Source organism: Dipodomys merriami, unplaced genomic scaffold (genome assembly GCF_024711535.1).
Source record: "Dipodomys merriami isolate MVZ:Mamm:240054 unplaced genomic scaffold, mDipMer1.0.p SCAF_285, whole genome shotgun sequence".
Taxonomy (NCBI): domain Eukaryota; kingdom Metazoa; phylum Chordata; class Mammalia; order Rodentia; family Heteromyidae; genus Dipodomys; species Dipodomys merriami.
The window spans coordinates 844803-872678 of record NW_027204326.1 but is presented as its reverse complement, the minus strand read 5'-3'; the positions used below and the strand labels follow the sequence as shown (position 1 = coordinate 872678).

General features: G+C 45.5%; 1 long non-coding RNA gene across 1 annotated transcript; it reads left to right on the top strand.

Moving 5' to 3' along the window:
* Positions 1–24294, top strand: LOC138838611 (uncharacterized). Its single transcript, XR_011375682.1, has 3 exons — positions 1–57; positions 1493–1606; positions 23583–24294. It is a non-coding gene; the product is annotated as an uncharacterized lncRNA (long non-coding RNA).
* Positions 24295–27876: the final 3582 nt, after the last annotated feature.

Below are 27876 nucleotides of genomic sequence, written 5' to 3'. Positions count from 1 at the left end.
CTTCTGAACATGGTTATCTTTTGACGGCTGGATTGCAGCAGTCTCTGCAGGCTCGAGGTGAGATCTCGTCATGGCTCTTTACAATGATGATGGCACTTAGCATTTTCTCCCAGATGAGATGATCATTCGCAGGTTTTCATTGAAAAACAACTACTCATGTTTTGCCTGAATTCACTGTGTATTTCAGATACACAAATAAAAGGTTTACAAATACATTCTTCCATCACCCTGGTTGATTTTCATTTTCTTCTGGGTTACATTTTTTGACTGTGCAGTGAGTGGTGCTTGAATTTGAACATGACCCACTTGTTTGTTTTCTTTCTTCTTTTTTTTCTTGTGCCAAGGATCTTTTCTCTGTTTCCTTCAAGGAGTTTTACCAACTCAGCTCTTATCACTTTAAGGCTTTTGTAAATTTTGGGTTGATTTCTATGTATTATGTAAGGTAAAGATCCAGTTTCATTCTTTTGCATGTAGATACTCAGTTTTTATCATCCATCATTCCCGTTGGGTGCTGGTGGCTCATGCCTATAATCCTAGCTACTGAAGAGGCTGAGATCTGAGGACCTTGGTTCAAAGCCAGCCCAGGCAGAAAAGTCCCTGTGAAACTCTTATCTCCAATTAACCACTCAAAAACTGTGGCTCAAAGTAGTAGAATGTTAGCTGTGAGTAAAAGAGCTCAAGGACACCACCCAGGCCCTAAGTTCAAGCCCCATGATCCCCCCAAAAGAAAGAATTATAAAAGAGAACATTCTTTACATAGTGTGAACAATTGATGTCTTTGTTGAAGACAAAGTACCCAGACCTTTCTCCTTCCAGGTTACATATGTTCATGAATATTTTATTCTTTTCATGTTATTATAGTGAGATTGCTTTTTAAAACTTCTTTATGTAATTTACTTTTAATGTATAGAAGCACATTGGTGTGGTACCCTACTAGGTCCCATAATTCATCTATCAGTCAGTGCTAAAAGCTTCCTGAAAGATTCTTAAAAATGTGGGGTTTGAAGGAAAACTGGTTCTGTTTGGGTTTTGCTTTCTTTGTGGTAAGATCTTGTAGAAGTATTTCATGGAAACTCACCTACATCTGTAAAGTAGAGATAATAAGATTAGGGTGAAAACTTTTAATTATATATAACCTGATACCTGGCACATAATAAACCACTCAATACTTAATATACAATAACTATTGGCATGATTTCTTGAGATTTTCAAAGTTAGAGCATCTTCAACTTGAGACAGAAGGCTTTTTATGCAATGGCCCTTACTGAACGTCTTCTGACATTCACAAAGCAAACAAAGAAAGCAAAAAGCTTCTGTACGGGTGGAAACATTTCCAACTTAACCCAAGCCAAAATCATTCACTTATTTTGGAAAGTTTCTTTAAAAATTCATCAGGCTATTGTATTTGGGGTTGGAGCATAATTTGGCTTGAATTATGTCAGTACAAAATAAATAAGTGTAAATAAATAACAGAGATACTCCTTAATTTCAGAGTCCAGGGAGAGAAGGGTGCTCTGTACTGCTTTATGAACATTGAGTTGGTTTCCAGACAGTCCCTGAATACCAGGCCCTCCTGAGAGCAGCTGTGGTCAGACAGGGACTGAAGGTAGGTACTCAAGTGGAGAAATACATGTCTCAGACCACCTAGGAATTGTGAAAGTTGCCACCAATGGGCATTTCTGTCTGCCAGTGATGGAGCTAGAAGAGGAAAAGAGTTGAATCAAAAATCCTGGTGGTGATTTCTTCTCTCTTCAGTATTTGGGAAAACCATGATCTAATTTACAAACTCTGTGGACATCACTCATCTATTCTCCCGGGATGTACCAGCCCGTTCGGAGGCGGCCCACATTACCAGCGGAGGGTTAAGATTAAGTGAGAGAGAGAATCTCAGAGTACAAGCCAAGATGCAGACCGGGGCCTGGCATTGTCTGCAGTCTCCTACAGCAGACACCCTGGTTTTAATCAACAGCGGGTTCCTGGGGTCTGCTTGGAGTCAGCCACAGCCATTGTGGGAAGTGAAGGGCGCCGGGCTTAATGGGTTCTGAGGCTGTGTCTGCATCGAAGTCAAAGCCCAAGGACCATAGAACCCGACCAGGCTAAGTCTGGTCAGAGACAGACTAGGGTAGCCAGAGAAGGGGGCTGCCTTCCCCGCAGGCTTCTTAACTCACCAGCCGTGTGGGGTGTGTGTGTGTGTGTGTGTGTGTGTGTGTGTGTGTGTGTGTGTGTGTGTGTGTGTGTGTGTGTGAAGCTGCTTTCTTTAAAGTGATGGGAAAGGAGGAAAGTCTGGGGAAGCTTCAGTGTGGAAGGAAACATTATGTTTACAAATGCCAGGCAGTAATTAGCATATTTCACAGAGCGGAGTCACTCTGTCGGCTTGTCTTGGTTGGAAACCTCAGGGCTTTCTTGTGGCTCAGCCTTCCCAGGGCAGGGTAGACATGGAGACTCTGGGAGACACCCCCCCACCCCCGTTGGTAAATAGTTGATTTCATAGTTGAAAAAAAAAATCTCACACTGAAACTGTCACCCCCTCTTGTGGATCACAGATGGTGAAGAACTAATTTGTTACTGTTTGATAACTGCTTTTCTGTATCAAAGCTCTTATTTATCACTCTGTGGGGGAAACGACAGACTAAGAGCAATTGTGTGTTTTCTTTCCATTTTCTTGAACTGCTAGCCTCCTTGCTCCCCCTCACCCCCCACCCCACATGTTTCTTATTTGAAATATAAAATTGGGAATTCTTTGCACATGTTGGCTTGATTGAACTCACTTTCTGGGGGTTTTGAAGAACGCTTCTCCGGCGCAGACTGGCAGTCTCCCTTCTCTATCCTAGTTAATATCCCCAAGCTATGTAATAGCATTCAGGCCAAGCTCTGCTCTCTCAAGCCACAGAACGTTTCTAATTAGGTATGTAAATCAAGGTTTTGCTCTTTATGGCTACCAGGGAGCCGGACGGACCGCAGGGCCATTCAGGTTACATGTCCGACACCCACCGAGTCCCTGTGCGTCTGCAGACCTGCAGCTGCACTTCTCTGTCAGGCCTGCCTCCCGCATCCTCCCCTTCCACTTTCTGAGACGGCTGGGAAGTGGGGTGGACGGAGTGTGCACATTCTACTCTCTGCAGCTGAAAACTTTGGAAAGAGTCTTGCGTTTTCCACAGTCTGGTCTCAGCTCACCCAGCCGGGAATGTCTTCCACTGCCTGATGCCAGCATTTGCAGGACATGTCATCTTTCTTAACTAAATACACCTTTTCTGGAGCCTTACGTCTTTGAGTGCTATGGATGTGTGTATGTCCTATAATCATCTTCAAGACTCTTGAAGGAACAAAGCAGCGGCTGCTCTCTTTGTCCTTCTGTTCTAGGTATCTTCCTCAAGGTTGCTTTTCAGTAGTCAGGGTGACTTTTAAAAGAGTACTCTGTATATCCTATGCTTCACCATGCCCAAGACACTATGCTGAGTGCTGTGAATACTGTGCCTCATGCTGTGCCCCAGGGTATGAGTTCTGGCATGAGTTCTCCCCCATGAAGATCCCCAGTGGGCTCGGGAAATCTCAGCTAGTACTGAGCATACTGCTTTTCCTATATGTTTGCACCAGTGGCAAAGTTTAACTGATAAACTGGGCACCGTAAAGGATCAATAGTGATAAAATGGGACAACTAAAACAATATCTTATTATGAAAGTTATGTGCCTGTGGGCTCTCTCTTTATGTATCTTAATTCTTCATTGCACTAGAGGATGATTTGGACTTTCCGTTGCCCGTAGCCCATTGACATCACCAAAGTAAAGTGTGGGTACCGTAGCTAACTGATGTGGATAATCAAACTTCGACCTAGAACGGTGAGGAGTTGTCTGATAGACAGGAAGTAGGTCTGCCTGACGCCACCACTCCCAGACAGGAGGTAGGTCTGCCTGACGCCACCATTCCCAGGCATATCACTTTTTTATTGATAGGGAACTGTGTACACATCACCATTCAAATCAATTCCCCTTGGGAAAGAAAGGAAAATGCCATGGAAAATATTTTGTTCTCTTCACAAAAAGGTTTCCTTGGCATGTTTTCCCAGCACAGTCATTGTCGGTCACATCGTCACCAGTAAGGCATGAAAGAAGTTCACAGCCAGGCCTCCTCCCTCCGCAGATGCTCAGCATGGAGACAGCCACCGGAATGCTAAGCTCTGTTTTGCTCTGTTTTCATCGGGCTTTCTTTTCGCAAATAATCACAACATGCCAGCGTGTGGGAGGGAATATTAGAGACAATGGCTTTGTGAGCTGATGGGTGCGGATGGGTCTGCTTTGGGTGACTTACGTGCATAGAACCTCCTGCAGGCTTTGTCCACAGAACCCCTCTTCCATCTCCAATCCTCTATCTTAAGAGCACAGAGGAAAATGGCTTTGAAAATTGGGATGACACTGATGGAGAAGCATTGCAATCTATGAACTGCCTTGCTAGAGGGCAAAACATAGTCACTACATTTCCTTAGAAACTAAGAAAAGCGAGGGAAGGAAGGCAAAGGGGAGGGATGGGTGAGACTGTTGGCAGGGGAGACATTGAGCAAGATGTACTGTATTCACAGACTGCTTTATTGAGTGGCAACCCCTGTGTACAACTACTTACAGATAAAAATAATATTCCAAAAAATGGTTTTCTCCATGTTGAAATTTAAATTGCCTACTCCAACTTCACTGCGTTATATACATATATACATATACACATGTATGATTATATATGCTATAGGATACCTATATTATATATATATACATACACACATACATGATCATATATGATATTTGATACCTATATTAGATATAGGTATATAGGTGATGTAGAGATAGATGATACAGGTACAGAATATAGACATAAATGTAGATGTAGATGATATAAACGTACAGATGGAGATAGATATTGTTAGTACTGGGGTTTGAACTCAGGGCTATGTACTTGCTAGGCGGCACCTCTACCACTGAACCAAACTCCTGACCTTTTTTTGCCCTGGTTATGATTATCTTGGGGGAGATGAGGAGATTGAACTCCCATCTTGTGCTTGTTAGAAAGGCACTCGCGCTGTAAAGCCACATCCCCAGCCGTGACATTTGCCGACTTTACTGAGGTAGGGTCAGTTCCTGCCTGAGTGTGTGCTGGGTGTGTTCGACCTGTCAGGCTTTCCCATCCCGAGGATGATACGCAGGCACCGCCGTGTCCAGCTTTTCCTTGAGAAGAGCTCTGTGGAATCCTAGGCTGCCTGGACTGGCCTTGAACTGTGATCCCAACCATCTTAGTAGTGAAGGGGACAGGAGTGGGCTGTTGGTGCCTGACTGCTGTTTTGAGACAGGGTCCTGCTTTTGGCCAGTCTTCTATTTTACACTTCCTGCCATCTTTTGAGATTTCTAAGGCAGGTTCGTTGATATTCTTTGAGCCATGTCCCCTCACTCCCCAGGGAAGTGGTTTATTGCAGGGTACCAGGAACCACACCCACTCCCGGCCTCGCCGTTGCTTCCCACGTGAACTCTTGGGCTGCCCTTCGCACAGATGGAGTTCAGACTGTGATCTGAGCCAGTAATTAACGTGTAGCTTTGAGAGCCCCTCCTGACCTTTTGCTACTAGAGAAGAGGCTGATGATGATGATGAGACCTATGTGCTCATCAAAACAACAGATGTTTAGAAGCTACTTTATCTTTGGCAAAGACCCTCCACGAGTTCTTATGAAGTTCCCACAATTCTTGCTCATATCAGTTGTTGTCTAATGCATCCGTGGATGAAGAGGGATGATGGGAATTGCAGAGAGTTTACTGGACTTTCCATAACTTGTAAATAAGTAGGCAACAGAACCAGGGAAACTATTATCTTCCAAAGACTGGAGAGAGACACTTTTCTACCACCCAATGTATCTCTACACTCATTTTCAATTTCTTAAAAACACAGAACTGACAGAAAATCTGCCTAGAAATGCCTGGTGAAAGATGAAAACAACGACTGAAACGTGCATGCAACGCTTCTGGGGGACTGTGCAGCTGTGCAGCGCAGCCATCTCTGATCCTCTTTTGGACTGTCAGAAGTGCTCCAGTTTGTACCAGCAGCTCACTGCATCTTCCTCCATCTTGTCTCCTCAGAGGGGCCCTGGAGCTGGGAAAGAGCATGATACAGGGCACAGCCTCTTGGTGATGGATTTCTAGAGGGGAGTAGTATTCAAAGCATTCATGAACTTTCCATCTAGAGCCACCTAGCAACTCCAAGTGAGTGTGTCCTCATTTCAAAGCCAACGTCTGAGCCTTGGCCCTTCCATGCTTTTCTGTCCCCCTCTAGCCCACCCCAATTTGCTCCCTGTGCATCACAACTCTTTCTCTTTGATTCAGGATCTCTTTTCTTATTCAGATCTGGACACCAGGCTTGGGAGGGTCCCATAGTCCAAGGTTAGTCAGGGCAAAGAGTGCACAACATGCTAGTCCATCGCATGCCACTAAAAGCACAGCACTGGTGGATTATTCTTGTCTTCTGAGCTGTTAGGATTCATAAACAAGATGATCTCAGTTCATGCAGGCCTAGGAAAAAAGAATAGCAAAATGCTGTTCAAAAGTAAGATCAGCAAAAAGAGCTGAGGTGTGGCTTAAGTGGTAGAGTGCCTGCAGGGCAAGCCCAGGGCTCTGAGTGCAAATTCTAGTGCTCCCCCAAGAAACTTTGAATACTGACATGTTCTACCAGCTTCCCTCTATGCCTTCATTCCTTGACTAAACATGTCGCCACATTTAATATTATTTTGAGCAAGAAAATTGGCTTCTTTTGTATAATCCTCCTTCCCATCAAGTGCCAGTGTGGATTCGTTCCCCAGAAAGAATCCAGAGTACTTTTCTGCAGCATTGTTGGTCCATGCAACGGCAACCCAATCTTATCTCTACAACATAGAGAGAGCAGAAAGGGGGCTGTGCACAGCCCTTGAATATGTTTATATCCTTACATGGGAAACAGATGTGGATAGAAAGAGAAAGGATGTGTTTTCACAAAGCCAAAAGTATGTGAGAAATGTTCCAAACGGTCACGAGACTGCTCCGCTAATCCCCACGGAGGCCCAGGCCTGCAGTGCGTGTGGTGTGCGCTTTGTTTCCACTGGGCTTCTGGAGTCTTCACGCCCTGACCCAGGAGCTGCCTGTCAGGCAGGATGTCATTAGGGTACCTGGGTCTGCTGCTTTTCTCCCCTGGCAGAGGTTTTATGACCTTGAAAGTATCGGTTTCCATCTAAGTGGAGGATTATAGAGACGGTTCACCAAAGCAGTATTTGCTGGCATTTTAACATTACACATTAATAATTTCTAAATTTCTGTTTGGGAACAGGAAAAGGGTCATTTCAATGGTTTAAATATTATTAACTTGCTTAGGAAAAGCCAAAGACCTGAAGCTCTAATAGACTCTGCAGCTGACTGGAGGGATGTATTCAAGTTTTCTTTCTATGTTAGAAATACACCCATGGATGCCCTGGTAGAAATTAGAGAAGCTATTGGCTCTGAAAAAAAGAACAAACCTGAAATCTAGAAACGCAAGGCATGAGTAATATGGCATTTCCAGAAATCAACGGATTCTCTAAAATGATAGATGAGAACTTCCTCTACACAACCATTTTGGACTTATGGCTCCAATCCTGTGTTTCTTGCCCAAGATTATAGTAAGGGCTAAATCTTGTTATGACAAACTGTAATAGATCATCAAAATTCTTGAGTTACACTTGGAAATCTGGTATGCTAATGCTCCTTGCTCTAAAAGAGATGGGAACTTGGAAATGTCTTTGTGATACTGAGAATCATGACTATAAAGCTATTTGCCTGATCTGTCCAATTCTTTCCACTTCTCAAGCAGGAAATATGTGGGCCTCAAAAGTTACAAATTGTCCAGTGAACCTAACCTATCACAATATGCTCATAGGTCTAGGAGGGGGATTGAGACCCCTTCCACCCCCACCCCCACCCCCCGATTTCATATCTATTTGTTACTCTTCCAGTGAGCAAACTAGATTGGAGTCTTGGGCTACACTGAGTGAACTGAGGCTAACTCTTCCCACCAAGGTGGGCTCAGGCTGGAGGCCGTCTGTGCAGAGCACAGACCCAGCCAGCTTTCTAGAGTTATTGGCTACATAGGGGCCATTCTAGCCCTTGGCCACTGACTAAACGAAAGAACCTACACCAGCTCACCATCATGCACCATGCTCAGCAGGTGGGGCTGTGAGGTGTGGAAACGAGCCAAAACATTAGCAAGCTTCTGAATTCATCTCTAAGTTGGAGAAAATGCCTCTCCTGAAGGGGAAAGAGATAGAAAGACTTAGAAAAAATCCCAGAGGCTGGCACTTTAAAACCTAATAATTTATCTCTCTTCAATGAAAGGTGACTCAAATCCTTTGGGAAAATTCAGGTATATGTACATGTGTAGGTAATATATACATATGTACATATGTTTATATAACCATTCATACTCATATATACATATGTATACACATGTACATTTATACACATATGCAACTATATATACATTATATGTTTTCATATGCACATGTATGGATATTCATATACAGACACATAGGGCAATTTCTTCTCTATGTTTATTTCAGTGAACTCATCCTGTCCCGAAAATGATTAACTTAATTCTTCATCTACTGAGCAGTAGCATACATCTGGGGAGATGTACAATTTTTCTTCTGTTAGTATCTGAAGTAGGGCATGCGCTCTTTCATAATGCAGTGGAGATCGATTTTATAACCTGGCCAAATGCTGTCTAGGCTCTCTCTGAAACTTCATATGCTGGGGGTGTTTGTGAAGCTTCGTTCTTTTGTGAAATAAATTGTGTCTGTGAACTGCTTGTTTGGTAGCTTAGTTTTAATCTAGTTCTACCCACGAATCGTAAAAGAAAATACTTAAGAGAATTCTAGTATGTATGAAAAGGATTACCAGAAATTCAGAATACAGGGGGAAACAATTTGTAGGGAATTTTTTCAGGGTGATGTTGTGTTTGTGCTCTTGATTCACTTGTGCTGACCAGGCTGTTCAATTTCATATCTTTACTGGGGTGGAAGTTAACTTCCAGCCCTTTTTCTGATAAGATTCAAGGAATCCTACCCATAAGGTTAAAAACAATCCCCAAAGTTAGATCAACCTTAGAGAAATATATATACACACACATAGTCTCCTAGAAATCTTGTCTTAGCAACCTCATTCATTAATTTATTCACCTGTATTGAGCTCCTCCATCTCCTTTGCTTGCTCCGGTATAAATATCTCTGTGGCTTCCTCAGTAATGATGGTGCCTAATAAACCTTTGGCACCTCTACATATTCATATGAGAGTGGATTTACATGAGAATTGTGTTTCTTATCCTTTAAAAAATTTAGACAACAGCAGTCAGGAAATAACCTAGTCTAGAGGCCTGAACATTTCCCCCTTGAACTTTCTGCACAGTTCCCTGAACAGTAGTCTGTTTCTTTGTGTTTTTGGAGAGGTATTCCGTAACTTCCAGGGAAAGACTTCCAAAGAAAAATGCACAGCTCTCAGCACATGCAGTACCATCTGGTTGGAGACCAGCCTTCAGAGAACACAGGACAAGGCAGAGGAAGTGCAGTTAGACACTCTGTCATTTGGAAGCAGTCACCACAGGGTGGGCAGAGTCAGGTGGTGCTCCTGACCTTGGTAACAGCTGTACGTGGAAGTCTCACCACCCTGCCACAGTTGTCTCAGTAGTCTCCCATCAGATACATCTGCCCCACATGCCTGGAGTTGGCTCTGTCCACTTAATGCAGCATTTTACCTACCTGACCCTTTTCTGGTTGGGATCTGTGGTGTCAAGGCTCTGGCACTGTCTGTGCCCACCAGGATCCTACTCTGCCTCAGAATGACACAGAACTGTGAATCTACCTTTTCTGATGTTTTCCATCACAATTCACTTCCCTGGCTTCACTATTAGATGCAAAATATGCTCTGTGCTTCAAAGTCTGCTTCCTGCTGTTCTAGTTTTTCTTTCTGGGGCTTCTCTCTTCAAACTGCACTCCCGTTCAGTGGGTGTCACAAAGTGATTCACCCCTTTTGTTTTTTTTTTCTTTTTTTTTTTTGGTCCAGTTGTGGGGCCTGAACTCTGGGCCTGGGCGCTGTCCCTCAGCTCTTCAGCTCAAGGCTAGCGCTCTACCACTTGAGCCACAGCGCCACTTCTGGCTTTTTTCTTTTTGCTTATGTGGTGCTGAGGAATCGAACCCAGGGCCTCAGGCATGCAAGGCAAGCGCTCTACCACTGAGCCACCTTCCCAGCCCATCACCCCTTTTGTTTTTTATACCTAAGTCTTAGGGGACTTCAACTCCCCAAATAGGCCAGCTAATGTAATTTGTGAAATAAAATAAGTTGGGTTTTTGGGAAATCACACATGCCCCAGTCAGTATTTCTACTGCTCTGAGTGGCACTATCTTTAATGTCTACCCTGCTGTGGCTGAGACATGCCGCTAGTCACTGAGGAAGGTCTGTATTTGAACACAAAACAGGACATTCATCTTTGGAATGACTCCCAGGGAAGTTCCTGGACCTCCCTAGTACCAGGCAGTGGCCTCTAACACTTGTAGAAGCATCTTTCAACCCTCGATGGATATGGGCAAACCATCACTCTTCCTGATATCTGGTTATTGGACACAAGTCATTTCTTCCTTTCCTAACCTTTGCCATTAGATTCTGTGGTCCTGAATTCCAAAGAAGTGGATCCTTTGGAGGCTAAGAGTGCTGTGAAGAAGGGAGGAGCTGAGACTGCTCAGCACGACCCCAAAGCTCTCCAATGCTGTCCTCAGCAGCCCTCCCGAATGCTGTCCCTCTGCCTGCTCTAGTGCTGTGCTGCCAATTGCGATGTTTCAGCTGCTACTGAGAGCCACAGACAAGGCTGGCAGTGGGATGTCCACCACCCACAGTCTGAACCAAGCATCTGCTGCTGGAAAGCAGTCCTGAAGATACTTTTCCATTGCCTCTTCAGCTGGAATGGACCGCTGGAATGTGCTCATTGACCAGCCAGAGTACCAGGAGTTAGTTGTACACTAGAGCACATTGCAATAATTTTAAATTCTTAACCTGCATGGATGGGATGTGAATTACCTTACTCTATGGAGTCTGGTCTTGTAAAATTCATGGTTCTGAGGAACTTGTGAATATTCTTAGAACATTAAATGACACATTTTAGTCTGAGAATAGTTACTCTGAGTCAGTCTTACATGATAAAACTTTGACCAGCCATGGACCACTGTGCCTGGTGGTGAGCCACAGCTATCAAGGCCCTGCTTCAATATCTTAGCAAATACTTTGGTGAACTCCTTCCTTGGCTTCACAACAGCCTACTCTTAACTGCGTGTGCTTTTCTATGTCTCTGCTAAGAAGAAAAAGAACAAAAGTGTCTGCACACATTTTCCTGCTCACCTTCCCCTCCCTGGCCTAAGAGGTTATGGAAAATTGTTTACAAGCAGGCAATTGATCAGGCTATGAGCTGTCCCACCACTTCCTGCTTCCCCAGTAAGCTACTTATTGTAACAGACTCTCTCTGTCTCTCTGTCTCGGTCTCTGTCTCTATCTCTGTCTCTTTGTCTCTCTGTCTCTCTCTCTCTCTCTCTCTGAGCTAAGACTGTGCATATCTGTGCTCTGTTGGAGACTGTGTTACTTCGGAGGGACATCATGGAAGCCAGCTTTAGCACAGAGGCCTCAAACTCCAGGCTCCTGTTTTTCAGCCTCCCTTGCAGTTTGGGTGCAGCCTCAGGGTCCATCATCAGATGAGCATGCAAAGACCTGCAAGCCTGCAGCAATGCAGAAACCACTGAGGACCTGAACTGTGCCAGTGGTAGGTAGGTGCTGCTAGTTGCTTGCTTACTGTGCAAGTGATGCGAGGCCAGCATCCTGGATAGCTAAGTGGTATTGGTGCCAGATGCTGTCTGGAGCTGGGAGCAGCCACTGGACAGGTCCTGCTGCTGGATTTAAGGACCAGCCCCCCCAGGCATAATCCATACATGCAAATCCTTCTAGTGATTTTGGGAGTTCTTTCACATTTTATTTATTTATTTATTTATAATTTTATTGTAAAAGTGGTGTACGAGGGGTTATAGTTACATAAGTAAGGTAATGAGTACATTTCTTTTTAAACAGTGTTACCGTTTACCTCATTTTCTCCCATCCCCTTGCTGACTTCCCCCTAACCTTAGTTGTAAAGTGCATTTCTAACATAGTGTCTAGTGAGTATCACTGTTGCATTGGTTCACCCTCTGTCCCTGTGATTCCCATTCCCTTCCCCAAATCAATAAACTTATATACAAGACAAAGGGTACAGAAATAAAAAACAGTGACAACAGGGAATAAACCAAAAGGAGAAAAAGAAAGAGAAAGAGAAAGAAAAAGGAAGGAAGGAAGGAAGGAAGGAAGGAAGGGGGAAGAAAGAAAGAAAACAGAGAGAGAAAGAATGAAAGAATGAAAAAGAAAGAAAAAGAAAGAAAGAATTGTAAACAGTACACTAGAAAAATCTCTTGTTTCCATTTCTTGAGTTCATTTCAATAAGCATAATTTGATATAGTCATATGATCATAGCTATTGATCTATGTGGTTGTCTGTTAAGAATATACTAGACATATTCTAGTTATTAAAAATGAGGGAGACTATGCAGCCTATGTTTCTTTGGGTCTGGCTTACTTCACTTAATATAATTTTTTCCAAGTCTTTCCATTTCTCTATACATGGGGACATGCCATTCTTTCTGATGGAAGCATAGAATTCCATTGTGTATATATGCTGCATTTTCTTGATCCATTTGTCTACTGAGGGGCACCTGGGTTGATTCCACATCTTAGCTATGGTAAATAATACTGCAATGAATATGGTTGTGTTGATAGCTTTAGTGTGGCCTTGTTTGTGTTCCTTTGGATTAATGCCCAAAAGTGGGATTGCTGGATCATAGGGAGCTCTATGTTTAGTCTTCTGAGGAACCTCCATACTGCTTTCCAGAGTGGTTGAACAAGTTTACGTTCCCACCAACAGTGTAGGATATGCTTAGCTCAACTAGATTCAGCTTCTTTAGCTTGTAACAAGTACTCTGGTTTACACCATATAATAAGACAAAAAATTTAGTGTCCTTATTGCAAACATTTACAGAGATCAGAGCTAGATGTTATAATTGTAAATTTTGATTCCTAATCTCCCCACTAATCTGTTGGCGTTTCAAGTGCAGGGTAACCTGTTTGTCTCTGCCACCTTAGAGATATGGCCCAAACCAAATTCTTCCCTTGGCTTGTGACCCAAAAGAGATGGCTGATCGAATGAGCTGGCTGTGGGATTCAAGACAAGCCATGGAAGAGTAACATTTGAGGTGGCCCTGAGATCACAGATCAAGTAGGTCCAGAAACACTGGGGTCTAGGAGGATGAGTTGGGTAAAAGGAAATAATGACACACTCAGGGTAGAGCACTTGATTGGGTAGTCAAGGTTGCAGTGTGGTGCCTGTCCAGACCCTGGTGGGTGTCATAGGCCTGGAGCAAGATCCTCAGACAGTACTGTCACCCAGAAGAATATCACCTGCCTGCAAATCTGTGACTGGAGTAAAGGTATTGCTTGGCTTCCTTTGCATATCTAAAGGTGGACTTGGCACTGGTGAGCTAGGTGGACCAGCCACACATTGGCATCTGGTTTATAGATCAGTCATGCTACCTTGTCCAATAAGAAGCTGTCACAAAACTTCTCTATTATTTTGATGATGATAGATTAAGGGTTCATAACAGGTAAGGCTCAGTAACACGCTAAGGAGAGAACTAGTTGTAAATAGTAAGCCATTTTGTGGGAGATGACCAACCAGCTATGCCATTTTGATAGTTTGACTAGTTGCAGAACAGTTCTTTCTTTTTTTATTGTGAAAATACTGTACAGAGGGGTTACAATTACATGGGTAAGATAATGAGTACATTTCTTATCAAGCATTGTAGCCTTCTCCTTTGTTTCCCCTTCCCATCCTTTCCCATCCTCTCTCTCCCCCACCCAATCCTCCTCTCCCCCACCAAAGTTGTAAAGTTCGTTTTGTGACATAACGACTTGTACATCTCATTGTTGCAATGGGTCCACTTGTATCCCTATTTAAATTATTTGTTTTTTCCCTTCCCCTCCACAAATTATACCAACATCAAATACAGTGAAAGCAGGGGCTATACCGTGGGGGAGTTCTTTCTTATGAATTTTTGTGTTTGGCAGGGCTGTACAGTAGGATTTCTGAAAGAGTGTGTGTCAACAGTAGGACTAGAAGAAGAACAGAAAAGATGTATATGTGTGTGTATGTGTGTCTATATATATACATATATATATGTATGAGAGAGGGGAAGAGAGAGAGAGAAAGAGAGAGAGATTGAGAGAGAGAATTTGCTTTACATAGTGGGTTGCAGAGAAGATTCCAGATGGAGATGAAAGACATGCTAGAAAAATCACTTTGCCTTAGGGAATAGATTGCAAACTGAGTAGACTGTGGAGCTCATGGGCTTAGCAAGAGTTCAAAGTCTTGGTCCTGCTCCCTCGTGGGAGACACACAGTGGTCTCAGGTTTTCAGGATTGCATGCCACCGCTAGCAGCAGGTGCACGTGGATGCAGCAATCACCAGACATCTGTGGGGAGGACATGAAAAGCATGGATACCTGCAGCCCCAGGCATGGTCAGGAGGTGGGGAGTGGGATGGCAGCTGTAAGTTAATGGTGGCCACACTTGTCACGTGCCTTGTGTTGGTAGACTCAACCCAGCACCTCTAAAGGCCTCTGGGAAGGTGGATTCCATTCCAGTACCCTCCCTGTGGGCTGTAGCTTTCTGTACTGGTTCAAGAGCCATCAGATATTCAGACACTTCTAATCTTTCAAAAGTTAGCTGAGGTTCTGTCCTGGCTGACAGCCAGCCGCTCCATCCCCCTCTCCCACTCTGGGGACAGTTTTGGTTTTACAGATGTTTCTTCAGTGTACGTATGCTGGTTCTGAGAGGAGCAGACAGGCTGTGCTGCAGGGCCCACCCAGCTCTCGCCATTTTTATTTTTGAGTCAGTGTCTCACTACGTAGTCTGGTCTGGCCTTGAACTGAATTGTCCTGCCTCCACCTATCAAGTGCCCGGAATACAGATGTGATCCAGCATGCTAAACTCCATTTGTCATCTTTGAAGTTCTCCTTTTACTCTCTCATGCCAGACTAAAGAGACAGGGGCTACTGTGAGTCTCACTAAGGGTTCCTGTGCCCAGCAGGTGGGACCCTTGCCAAGAGCACTGTTGTGAGGGGCACAGGTGGACGGAAACCCTGTTTTACTCACTGAGCTTCCCTGTATGAAGCAAGTCAGGGTGAGAGGTGGTGTCTGCGTGCAGGACTCACACACATGTGTGAGCTTCAGAGAGGGATGACTGAAGGATGGAGGTGCGTCTGACCCTTGGCCACATGCCTGGGCATCAGTGCGTGGGCATACCCCAGACAATGCAGAGAGCATTGCTACGACCCATATAGCTGATGTTGCCAAGGCCTGTTTAGCAATGCTCTAGACACTCTAGACATATGGGAGTGAGCCAAAGGTCCTGGGCAAAGAGGGAGTAGTCCAAGAGCCTCTGAGAGTCCACGTTCCCAACCAACTTCCATCAGACTACACAGCTGATTTCCTGACCCAAGAGAGGTGCAAAGTCCTTCCTTCCAGAATTGTCTGGGGAAATGAAATGTCCATGTCCCTGGACATTTCTTTTCAAGCATCCATGAGTCCGTTGTGCAGGCTTGTGTTCAAGCAGCTCTGCCCAGCAGGTGGCCATGTGTGCTACCTTCTGCCTTCCTTAGCCTGGCCTGCTGAGGGAGCTGGTAGCCGCAGGCACAGGTGTGAAAGAGTGTTAGGGGCAGGGACCTTAGAGGTAGGGGTGTTGTTTGTACCAGGAGAGCCCCTTTGCCCGGCGCTAGCAGAGTCAGTCTGAGAAGGGAAAGGGGGAAGCGTTTGCTGTGGCCTTCATTAGACGGTGGAATGGTTTTCCTCGCTGAGGCGGGTAGAGGCCACATGATTCATTTATGGAGTTGGCTTCAGTGATGGAAGAGCGGGTCTGTGGGGAGATGGATGGGGTGACCGAGGGGATTTTGATTGCTCTCCCTTGAGTCACCGCAGGAAATGGGAATGGGTTTTTCACATCTTAAACAGACCCGTGCCAAGCAATTATGAGCGTTCCATCCACGGAGAGTGTGCGCCCTAACAGTACTTTATCAGCTGCCACTGGAGCCCCACAGTCCCCTCCGGGTGGCTGTTCTGTTGATCAAGGGAGTGAACAGCGTATGGGAGAAGGAGGCAGCGGGGCGCCGCCACACCAAGAGGCAAAGTTTTTCCCCTTCACACTTGCCAGCTCCTCCCTTTGGGCCAGGCAGGGCGGCCAGGATGGCAGCATCTCTTCGTCTCTTTTTATATTGCTTTACAAGAGGATGCTACCATAGGCACGTTTCTATTTAAATAGCAGCTGTGGGAAGTTCCCCAGGTGGAAAAAATGCAGACACAATTTCCACCAGTGCCAAGGTTTTCCCAGAAAGCCATGTTCCTCCCAAATCCTTGCAGTTCCCAAAGCCCTCTTGTTTCTCGGGACCTCAGTCGAGAGGGAAGGAGAGGCTGGTGGGCTCTCGTGGATGTGCAGCGGGAAGCCCCGAGCAGGCTTGGGTGACACTGCCTCCCATGCTATTAGCCGTGGTCTCCCCAGAACAGGGGCTGCTCTCCGGCATTGGATGCAAAGGTTTCACTCTAGAAAGGAGGGAGCTCACTTTGCACCAGTGCACGTGAAGGAGGGAGAGCCTGGTGTTCTCCATCAGGTGAAGAAAGAACCAAGAAGAGGGCCAGGCCCAGGTGAGCTTCTGCAGCAATCTAAACCATGTGTCTATAGATGGAATGAGGAAGGCCAGCCAGCGTCGGGTCTGTGCAGGAAAGACAGCTCAGCTCAAGTCTTACTTCTACAACTTACGATTGCCGGTAGGATTTGGGGCAAAAACCTCAAAGAGCCTCTGTTTCCCCTTCTGTGTCTGCTGTAAACCATGGCAGCCATCCTTCATCCTTCCAGATTAAGGTTGGAGCTCCAGCTGGCAGTCCTCCTCAGGAAGCCGGCTCATTCGACGCAGCCAAGCAGTTATTGTGGTGAATTAAATATGCCTTATTAGATCAATTCCTATGGAGAAAGTTCTGCCAGACAATGACAAAAGTTCACTGTATGTCTGAGGTGCAATATTGAGGCTCACTTTATGGGTTGAAAAGTAGCCTAAGACACAATGTTATATTAAATGTGGCCAGATGCAATCCTGTGAGAACAGCTCAGACGGAGCATGTGAGTTATTGATGATTGCCACTTAACCTGTTTGTGGCCATGTCTATTTTGATTCTCCAGACATCTTATTATTAGTAATTGTAATATTGTATTTATGATTATTATTCATTGTTATTGGCCATTTCATTATTTAACATCAGCATCATTGCAAATCATCATTAAAAAATAGAAGATTACCAAGCAATGTGCGCAGCAGAAGTCCTCCCCCATCTTTGACCTTCGGCCCCCTGGCCAATTGTATCATGAGGGTAGGCCAAGGATAGTGTGATAATGAGTTATTGGTGTAGATGCAATTTAAAAGCAATTGAATTTACGTATAGTCAAAGAGTATGAATTTTACTATACCCATGGGACATCTTGTGGTATACATTATGGGGAATTAATTTTTCTAGAATTTTCTAAAAACTGAAAGGTTTCAAATGTATTTGTTCCAATGCCACAGCATTAAATGTCACCCAGTCTTCAGTGTGTCGCATGACCCCAGCAAGGCCAAGGGTGGGATCCTCACAGAAATCTCCTCTCCAGTGCTCACAGCTCATTGAAGTGCAGAGATGCCAGTCCAAGTTCGCTGCGGTGGGTGACGAGTAAACAGTCGCTGGCTTGGACAGGTCCTGTCCTTGTCTGTGGGGACAAAGGAAAATGACCCATTTGGAACTAAGTGAGAAAAGGTGAATTCAAGGAGGAACTGAATGCCAGTGTTTTTGGAATTTGAGGCCAGCATGGAAGTAAAGGTGCAGAGTATTTGAGCTGTGGTGTCCGCTTGGAGCAAGAAAAATGTTGAGAATGGAGGTGAAGCTGTGGTCTGAGCGTTGTTGACTCGGGGCACCAGGCTAGGGCACTGGCTGTGGTTACTGCCTGGGACCTCGGTGGCAGGTGCATGGTCCGATGGGGCCAGTGTGCTGGCGTGTAATGTGGCAGGATGGATGAAGAGTCTTGAGACACTGAGGTAAGTGCAAGAGCATTCTCTGATCGCCTTGTGGAAAATCCTCGGCCCGACTCTGAGGACAGCTGTGGGATGATGAGAGCCATGAGGACAGCTTCCACCGAAGCTGGGAAGCCTGCAAAAGCCAGAGCTTGTTCTGCCATCTCTCCAGAGCTGTCTTCTGCCATGGGTCTCAGAAGGCCCCCTCTGAGACAGAGCAAGCTGAGGCTTCTGGAAGGCTATTACCAAGCAACCTTTGGGTAGAAAAGGTGCATATCACAGGTTTTTGTTAACCATTTGAGGTTTCCCAGGCATAATCTAGTCAAAGAATAAAAGGTACTTCAACAAGTCCAGTAATGAGTCCCCTTAGATGTCATTAAGGGAATGATGAACTAGGTTTTGCAAATTTAGAACATAAAGGCAAGAGGGAAATTACTCTGAATACAAGTTTGTATATATATTATCTCTAATCTTCATAAAATGCAAAGTTAACAGTGGCCCTTTGTACAGCTGATGCAGAAAACAGAGTTAAAAGCAATTGGACTATTTAAAAAAAATCCACAGAATTGATAGATGTTCACGTTGAAAGCTGAGCTTTGCTCAAAATGATTCCAAAATTTCTACCTTATTTCAAGGAGGTTAGAATGACCTCTAACTCCTACCTGTGGAGAGCATTAGGACACAGGAAAGCAAGGGTGAAAGTCCCAGTGGTATTGGGTGTGCAGGAGCACCGAGGGGGCATGGAGATGCCTTCCGAGGGCCGGGAGGTCCTACTTCTCTACCTGGCTGGGAGCAGCACCTTTGGGGCCAGCAAGGTGTGTCCCCGAAGCGGAATCTTGGACCCCATCAGGTTTTCCAGGATGGTTTGGAAGCAACTAACTTCAGAAGTGAATTCAGGACCTTGGGCTAGAGCTGTTGCTAATTTTCAGCCCCCACAAGGATCTGAAAGCCTCTGGAGTGATTTTGGGATAAGAGAGATACCTAGAGATACCTGGAAACCCTGGAGATTTTCCCGGGAAAGCCTTCCCTGAAGAATGAGGGCTAATGATCGGTCTCAGCACACTTCTCACAAAGGTTCACATGCACTTTCATCTATTTGTTCTCTAGCTTAGAACCAGTAGGACCCGTTGCTTGTGCTTGCATTGACGTTGAGTTTTATAGCTCCTTTGGGCACAACACGTGTGAGAGTCGTACATTTTTTATTCTGAGGGTTTTGAAGATGCATATCGCCAGTGTAATATGCATAGTCACCAAGAAGGCTCATTTTAGATATTATCTTCCTCTGAAAGGAAAACAAAATAAAGTCTATTATTTCGAAGTATTTACTTCATTTGTGTCTATTAGCTTTGATTATGACCGTTTCTGCACTTTTGAAAAACAATTGTTGAGCGGGGAAAGGAACCATGCTCAGCAAGTGCTCTCCCCTCAGGGACCTTGCCAGGCTTTATCACACTTTCCCAGCAAAGAAACTGAGCCTTAAAACAGGACAGGCCATACTGCTGACAACACAGGGTCAGCACTTGGACGAAGATCTGTTTGTTTGTCTGTTTGTTTTTTAGTGGGCACTTTTCAAGAAGCAACTCTGTGACCTAATATTTAACTATTTCCTGGGTGTGCAGCACTTGTCTGTTTACGTGGCCTTTCCCAGAATAAAACCTTCCTTCCAACTTAATTCTGGGGAGGGACACTCAGCCTCCAAGGCCACAGTGGCCAGGAGTGGAGCAGCGAGGTCTGGGCTCAGTGCTCTGATTCCAAGTTTTAGCTTTGTTTTCCTCTCTCCCTCTTTCATCTTTTCTCTCTCTCTCTTTTTCTCTCTTTATTTCTGCCTCTCTCTCCCTCTCTCCCCCATTTCTTTACTCTCCTAGAGATGACTTGTTCATTTATTCCTCCACAAAGAGTGGGGACACATGGGTTTTATCACTCCATTTAGATTTATGAATATTTTCCAGTAGCACAATTGTGACACTTTCATATGTCTTCCCAATGATAAACATCATGTATGAGGAAATTTATAAAAAGACTAAAACCATCTAAAGAAGAATGTATCCCGTTTCCCCATTGCTTGGAATATTAGTAGTAAAATCTCTAGGCCCATGTCTCTGTCTTGAGATCTCTCTTGTCATCTTTCTTCCTGTTTATTCTGTTACCTATTATTCATATTTCTATATCCTTATAAATATGTAACTTAAAGATTTCAAATCACTCTTAAGGTACTTTTTATGCATAAATGTATTGCAGACTTTGTAATAAATAATTTTCAGAAATGTTATCTTGATCCTTTTGATTACTACTAATATTATTTATTATGACATAGAGATGACTGTCACCTAATTATTGTCAGTCATTTTTGCTGTTTCTTTTTTTTTCATAAGTTCCACTGGAGCAATCATCCTTTCAGCCATCTTTCTACTACCTCAACGCTCATGTCTCCTTGGAGTGCCTGAGTTTGTTTTCCTTGTTTTACCTATGGTGGAGATCCAACCCCAAGCCTGTGCATGCTAGCCATGTGCTTCGCTGAGCTACATCCCTAGCTCAAGTGTTTCCTCTAACACAGCCCCAGGTAAAGAAGCAGACCTTGGGTAAATATTTCAAGTACAAAGTGACTGGTCCATAGGGTTGGGGATTTGGGTGAGCTTTACAAAAACTATGACCATAGTCTCTGTTTGAGACTGAATGAGCAGGACTTGAGGCTCAGAAAAACCTTCCTTCTGTCTTAGATTCCACCAGGCAACAGATGGCTCAATTCCTCTGGGAGAAATAACCTCCAACCTTGGACTGACCATGGTCCAACATCAGAGCCTTGGAGCAGTCTATATTCACCCTAGAGAGGGATGCTTCGGTGCTAAAATTATGCTAAAATTAATTACATTCACTTAGTGGGATCAGTCTGATTTCCACACTCCACAAACATTCTTGACACACTCACCACTGCAAGGTAGGTCTTGGTTATTGGATTTTCATGAAGCCTGGCCTAGCGTCATCTCTGCTCTCAGTGGTGAGTCCATGAAGGAAGAGCCCAACACTCATCAGTCTCCAGCAATCCAGGTAGAGGGATATGTCCCCAAACGCCACGATTCATGAGCAGCAAAACTGGGATAGGAATTAGCATTGTCTGACTTGTGGTTTCTTTATTTGCACTCTATCTATACCTTTTGGCTAGATCACAGGTTTGATTTTTGTGGATGTGTATATGTGTGTGGTGTGGTGTGTGTGTGTGTGTGTGTGTGTGTGTGTGTGTGTGTGTGTGTGTGTGTGTGTAGGGGGACATGGGTGCATACACAGTCATGAGTCCATGAGTGTGTATGTGCATGCCATGAGCTCCCCTGTGCATTGTAAGGTGTTTAACAGCTCTTTGGGCCACTATTTGTGAGAGGTCCACTTCAGATGGCCACCATCCAGCATTGTGTTGATTCAGGTATCCCTAGCTTTCGCCACATTGGTGTTTCTTTCTGGGGAAAAAGATGTTGCCTAAAGGATGCAGTCTGGTGGACAAGTGTTTCTTGTATCTGGGTCTCCAAGTGTTGGTGTCTTTGGGGGAGTGAGGGCAGACGTAGCCTTGCACTTGCTGGCCAATTCCAACTCATCAAGTTACACTCGCTGCAAACACAGATAAGGCAGACGTGTGGCCCCATCACAGACTGCTTCACTCCACTGGCAGGGAAAGCATCTTTTTATTTATTTATTTATTTTCATGATCTCAACAAGCAACATGCTGGTCATCATGAGAACGTCTTTCTTGACATCCCAAGTGTCTGCTCAGTTTGTGTCCATCTCCTGCTCCAGGTTGCTGCTTTTCTTTCCACAGACTTCCATGATTTCTCACCATTTCCTACCTGGCCTAGGGAGAGGGAAGGCTTGTGGAAATACCTGTTCTTGTTTCCACGTGGTCCTAGAAGCAGGAAAGTTTACACCCATTGAGCTAGTGTCTGAATGAACGGTTGCTCTCCTTAGCTGAGCTCTTCATGCACCAGCCAAAAGCTGCCAGTGGTCTCTGTCCAAATGGGTCATTAAGGGGGTCTGATGGCAACATGAATATCAGACCAGAAACTGCACATTTGATTGCTATGTGTGCCTGACAGCCCGTGTTTGGCATTCCAATGTATCTTCAAAACAGCTGTGATAGAAAATTGGTCATTTACCAGGGCTTAATGACTAATGCCCTACACAATCTGAATTAGCAAGAATTATGGCAGGATGGCTTTGTTCTGCTGAACTCCCGTCGTTGTTCTCACAGCAGTCAGACACTCCACACGCATGAGTGATGGCTGCTAGGCTGAGTGTGGTCCTCCCCCACCTCGGTCCTGATTTAAAGCTGAGCCTCAGGTCTCGAGGACTGATCTTGTCCATCATCTTCACTGTGTCTGTGGTTGACTCCAGCTCCAGTATGACTCCATTCCAGACTCCTCTGCCTTAAAGGTAGGGACACACCAAGAAGGGTAATGTATTCTGAAAAATATTGCCATAGACAGTGAAGCCATGGTGCCTTGGCTCTGTCACCAGGACAAACCTACATCATTCACCCTTACATGTAAAATATTAGAATACATTCTTTCTAGCAATGTGGGCAAGATGATGGAGGAAATTCAACTGGCAAAGCTCTTGGAGCTTGTCATTTGTTCAGTAAGGTTAGCATTGGCCATCTTCATCATCCTTATCATTTTCAAAATTCATAAAGGGGACACACGTTTTCCAAGGCAAACAGTCTTTTAAATTGGGAGGTTCTTGATTCACGAGACAGTTGTGTACATGTTTCATTACCCATTGATATCCTTACTCGGTCTTTATTCGTATTTGACAATGACTAGGCGCCCAATGCTGAATTAGACTCTGGGGTCATCGTAGGTCCCATCGTAGGACTCAGGGCCTAGTTTGACCAGAGGTTACACGGTGCCCCGTGTGGGGGACTGATGGAGGGCATCCCAGAACCAGGGGCATGCTGGGGCACACGCACTTTGTGGGAATAAGAAACTTGCTTTTGGCACCAGAGGCTGTGGCTGTTACCGTAGGCGTTTATACAAGTCTCTGTTTTACAAAGGAGGAAGGTGAGACCTGGTGTGGACCTAGCCTTTACTAGTGGCCAGCGGTCTGGTCGGACCACAGCCAGGCTCCATGCACAGGGTGCTGCTTCTCATTGCAATTCCTGGAGGAGCAGAAGGTCAACAGCGAGTTGTCCAAAATTAGCCCCATAATCTACATTTTGGTCAATAGTTTTAATCATAATGACATAAGAATCTATAACCTGGTTGGCTCAACATTTTGATCTGTTATTGGAACTGAGTAGTACGGATTGGATGTAGAGGAATGGAGAGGTCTTCCATCTCTAAATTCCTCTCTTTCTTTCTCTTACCAGGATCAACCCATGTAAACAGTGTGCATTCTTGTTGGTGTGATCGTACAGCGGGCCACAGAGCTTCCGAGTGTATAGACAAGGACAAGGCATCATACCCATTTTCTTTCCTTCCTTCCTTCCTTCCTTCCTTCCTTCCTTCCTTCCTTCCTTCCTTCCTTCCTTCCTTCTTTCCTTCCTTCCTTCCTCCCTCCCTCCCTCCCTCCCTCCTTCTCTCTTTCTCTCTCTCTGTAACTTAATTTAGCATACGACACAAAAAATGTATATAGTTTGCCTGCGTTGGTGGAAGCATCCTTAATCAGAAGAGCAAAGCCCAGTACAACCTGAGGGCGTGGCCACCGTCAGCTGTTGTGAAGGTGAAGCGTCTTCCTTGTCTCACCCGGCAAGCTCCATTTGCCTGAGCCCCCACCTCGTGGGAACAAAGGATGCTCAATGCACAAACCTCTGTGCTGTGGAACTCATAAATGATCCAATTATTTCCTTTGAATGCCGTACACCTCAGAGTCCGGTGGTCTGCACATGACAGATAGCCTTTTTCTCCTGGAATGTTTTGGTCCCAGGCTACGGGAGGTAACCCACCAGGAGAGCTGGACCTGTCAAATTGCGGGCATTGTTGATGAGACCATCCCTCTCGGGCTGGCTCAGAAAGGAGCCGACAAGGCTGCCTGGAACAGATGTTGCTCCTGGAAGCGAGGGAACCTCATTCACTGCCCACAGTGGCCCCAGTCCAGCTAGGCACAAGAGCCAGACTTCCGCCGCACACAAGCCCCGGGAGCCAGGCCCCCACAGGTAGCCAGGGGTGACAGATGAACGGCTGCTCTCCAGATGTCTCCTGCCGAGGGCAAGACAGCCTGTCCAGAAGTGTCCTGTGTGGCAGCTGCTGAAATCCCTCCCAGCCCACTGCTACCGGTCCAGGCAGAGACCGGGACAGCCTCATAGGGTGACAGAGGTAAAGGGAAGTCTGGCTTCACTCAGGCCCAGGCTGAGCTTGTGGAGCGATGAGCCTCTGGGGGTGTCACCTATGATCTTTTTGGATGTGACAGGGGCCACGGAGATTCTGCCACGGTGCACCTCTGCTGCTGCCCCGTCCGTGGCTTCCCGAGGCTCACAGGATAGAATTCAGCTCATTAAGATGGTTTTGGGGTCAGGACTGAAAAAAAAAATCTCACATTTGTAAGTGAAATGTGGCCTTTTACTTTTCTAGCGTTATGAGTTCTGGATGTCTTCCCCGCAACTATGTGAACAAAGAAGGATGGAATAGAAGGGGATGCGGGCTCTCCTACTAAGTTAATAACAGGATGTGTTTACATACACAAGGCATGCAGAATGCCTGCAAACATATACTAAGGTAGTACAGATATACACGTCGCGTGTGCATATGCTCCTGAATATATGCTCACATGCATCTTCCTTTGTTTTATAGACCCTGGCAATCTAATCTGAAGCCTGACCACAGTGCCCTCCCGCCCGCCTGCACCACTCTGCTCTGTGGCTCCCAGTTACTCTTTCCTCCTCTTGGCCTGTGAGCTTCTAACCACCACGGTTAGGTGGTTGGGCTAGCTTGCCCTCTTCGTGCTGATGCTGGGGAGGGTTCCATTCTTTCCTGGTTCCTACCCTGTCTGGGCATCACCTGCAGTCCCTGCACAGAATCCTTGCCTGGAGCCAGCCTTGCCCAGGGCTGCTTAAGAACCAATGAATGACAAAGAAGAAATAGAGGACTGATAGGAGTTACAGTGAAGTAGAAGTGGGTGAGCCCATGGAGTCAGTCCCTGGAGTGACAGACTTTACTCTCTCCCTTCCCGTTTCCATTTTTCCCCCTAGCTCAGGCTCACCCAGTGTCCAGCTACACATCACACACCTCCCTGGAGTCTGTGTCCAGCTTTTAGCCATGGGGAGGGGCAGAGGGAGTAGCTGCAGTCCTGGAGTTGCTGGAAAGTTCGCAATCACATACAGCAGGCTGTGTTTGGCGGTTCAAAGCCAAGTCTCTCTCCTGGTGAGCCTGCACGGCTGCTATTTGTAAGGTCACCTACATGATTGTTTCTTCAGAATGCAATTTGGAGCACATGGAAGGCTTCTTCTACTTGCGTGGCAGTTGGCAGGAATAAGAAAGCTGCCATCTGTGACCTTCCTGACTGTGTGATCTACGGATATTATATTCTTTCCTAATAATTTGCTTCATTAAAAAAATGCCTGTCATACTAACTACTCAGGAGACTGAATCTGAGGATTGTGGTTCAAACCAGTTTGGGTGTTGGGAATGTCACTGTGGCTCAAAAGTGGTGGAGCACTAGCCCTATAGCATAAAAGCTCAGGGACAGTGCCCAGGCCACACACACACACACACACACACACACACACACAAACACACACACACACACACACACACACACACACACACACACACACACACGTTCACACCAACTTTAAGAAGGGAACATTTCAATCCAGAATAATTTTTCTCTATAGTTACTTTGAAATTAAAAACAATAAGCAACAAACTGACAGCATCCCTAATCTGAAACTACAAAAACCAGAAAATGCTGAAAATGGAGAATTCAAGCATCGATGGGCTACCCAAGTGTCACATTCTGCCATCTGGTTCCACAGGTGGCAGGTGAGGTCAGGTGTAAACGCTCATGCAATCTTTATGCGACTCCATCCACACTGTATACCACTAACTTCGGACTGTGTGCAGGTATATGTGTTGAGGGTCTTATCTCCAAGGTATTTCATTATGTTTCTGCAAACATTCTAGAAGCTGAAAAATCTCAGATCTATTTATTTTTTAAAATTATTCTTAAGTAGCTGTACAAAGGGGTTTCAAGTCCAACGTGCCAGTTGATGAGCACACTGCATTTGGATTAATGCCAGCCCTTCCACCAATCTCTGCTCTCTCTCCCAAATGCACCCATGCATTTCGCCAGTATTTAGTATATGTTGGTCACTTGCTTGCACCAGGGGTTTACGTTCTTAGTTCAGCCATCCTCCCAGCAGCCCAGTGGAACAGGTCCTTTTCTTGCCCAATTTACAGATGTGAAGACGGAGGCACGGAGACGTGAAACATGTCCCTGAGGTCACACAGCTTGTAAGGGATGAGCTCACACTTCGACCCAGTGGCCAGGCTCATCTCGTCATATTAGTATGCCATTTCTGGGAGAGCGGACTGTGACTGAAGGTTACTTTCGGGAGAGCCCAGATGGTCGTCTCTCCTGCCTTTGCTCTCCATGCAGTGAAGTGAGACATATGAACAGGACACCAGGCAAACCGGTATCCCAGGCATCCTCCCCCTTCCGCATCTGCCATACTACGCCGTCCTGAGACCTGCAGAGGAAGGAATCAGGGAGTGAATAGGAGTTGTCCGGTCCTCTCACCTGGCGACACCACCTGGGAGGTTGCTCTCCGAGGTGGCCTTGGGCGCTCCACACCCAGCGGGCCTCATGTTCTCAAGGAAGGTCACTGCCTGGATGCCACAGATCCTGCCTGAGAAAGCAGGTTGGAAAACAGAAGAACCAGGCAGATCTGAGGTGCCACAGGCCCCCCCCAAGCCCTGACTCCTGAGTCACGGCGTCTCAGTGAACCAGAGTGGCAACCCAGGGGAAGGAGAGGAGGGCTGGCCTTCTTCCTTCCCCTGTTTGGGAAGCCGGCCAGGCCCTAGCCAGGGCCCCAGGCTGAGGGAGACTCAGCTTCAGTTCCTCGTCCCCCCCACTGCCGGGCAGGGAAATATGACACAATGGAAGAAGAGGAGCGCTCGCGCCCTCCACGGCTGACTCAAACGTTTCTACAAGTGCCCTGTATTTATAGCTGGAGAGGGAACGGGAGCAGCAGCTGCTTGCTGTTATTTCGAAGAACTTCAGGCTTCCGACCAAAATAGTCTCTGAACTTTGGAAACTCTCATTCTAATAGTCTCGAGGAGGAGTGAACCAATATCCTAGAATTTGAGAGGATATTTTTAGCCTTGAAATAAATTGTGCTCTCCCTGCCCTCCCCCACGATCCACTCCTCTCACAGTGCATGTGGCACTACAAGTCCACACCCCCCAGGGTCCCAGAATGGGACAAGAGGGTCCAAGGAAACATGGGTTATGAGGGGGGGGGGAGAGAGGAGGGGAGAGTGAGAGAGAAAGAGAAAGAAAGAAAGAATGAAGAGTTTTGAAAGTACTTGTAAGTTAAAAGAAAATCTTCCATTGAGTTAAGAAATAATTCACTATATGTTCATTAAACTAAAAGAAAAAAGGAGGCTGTTTTTAAGTTTAATAAAAGTACTTATTAAACTAGATTTGCAGATACTATGGTCCATA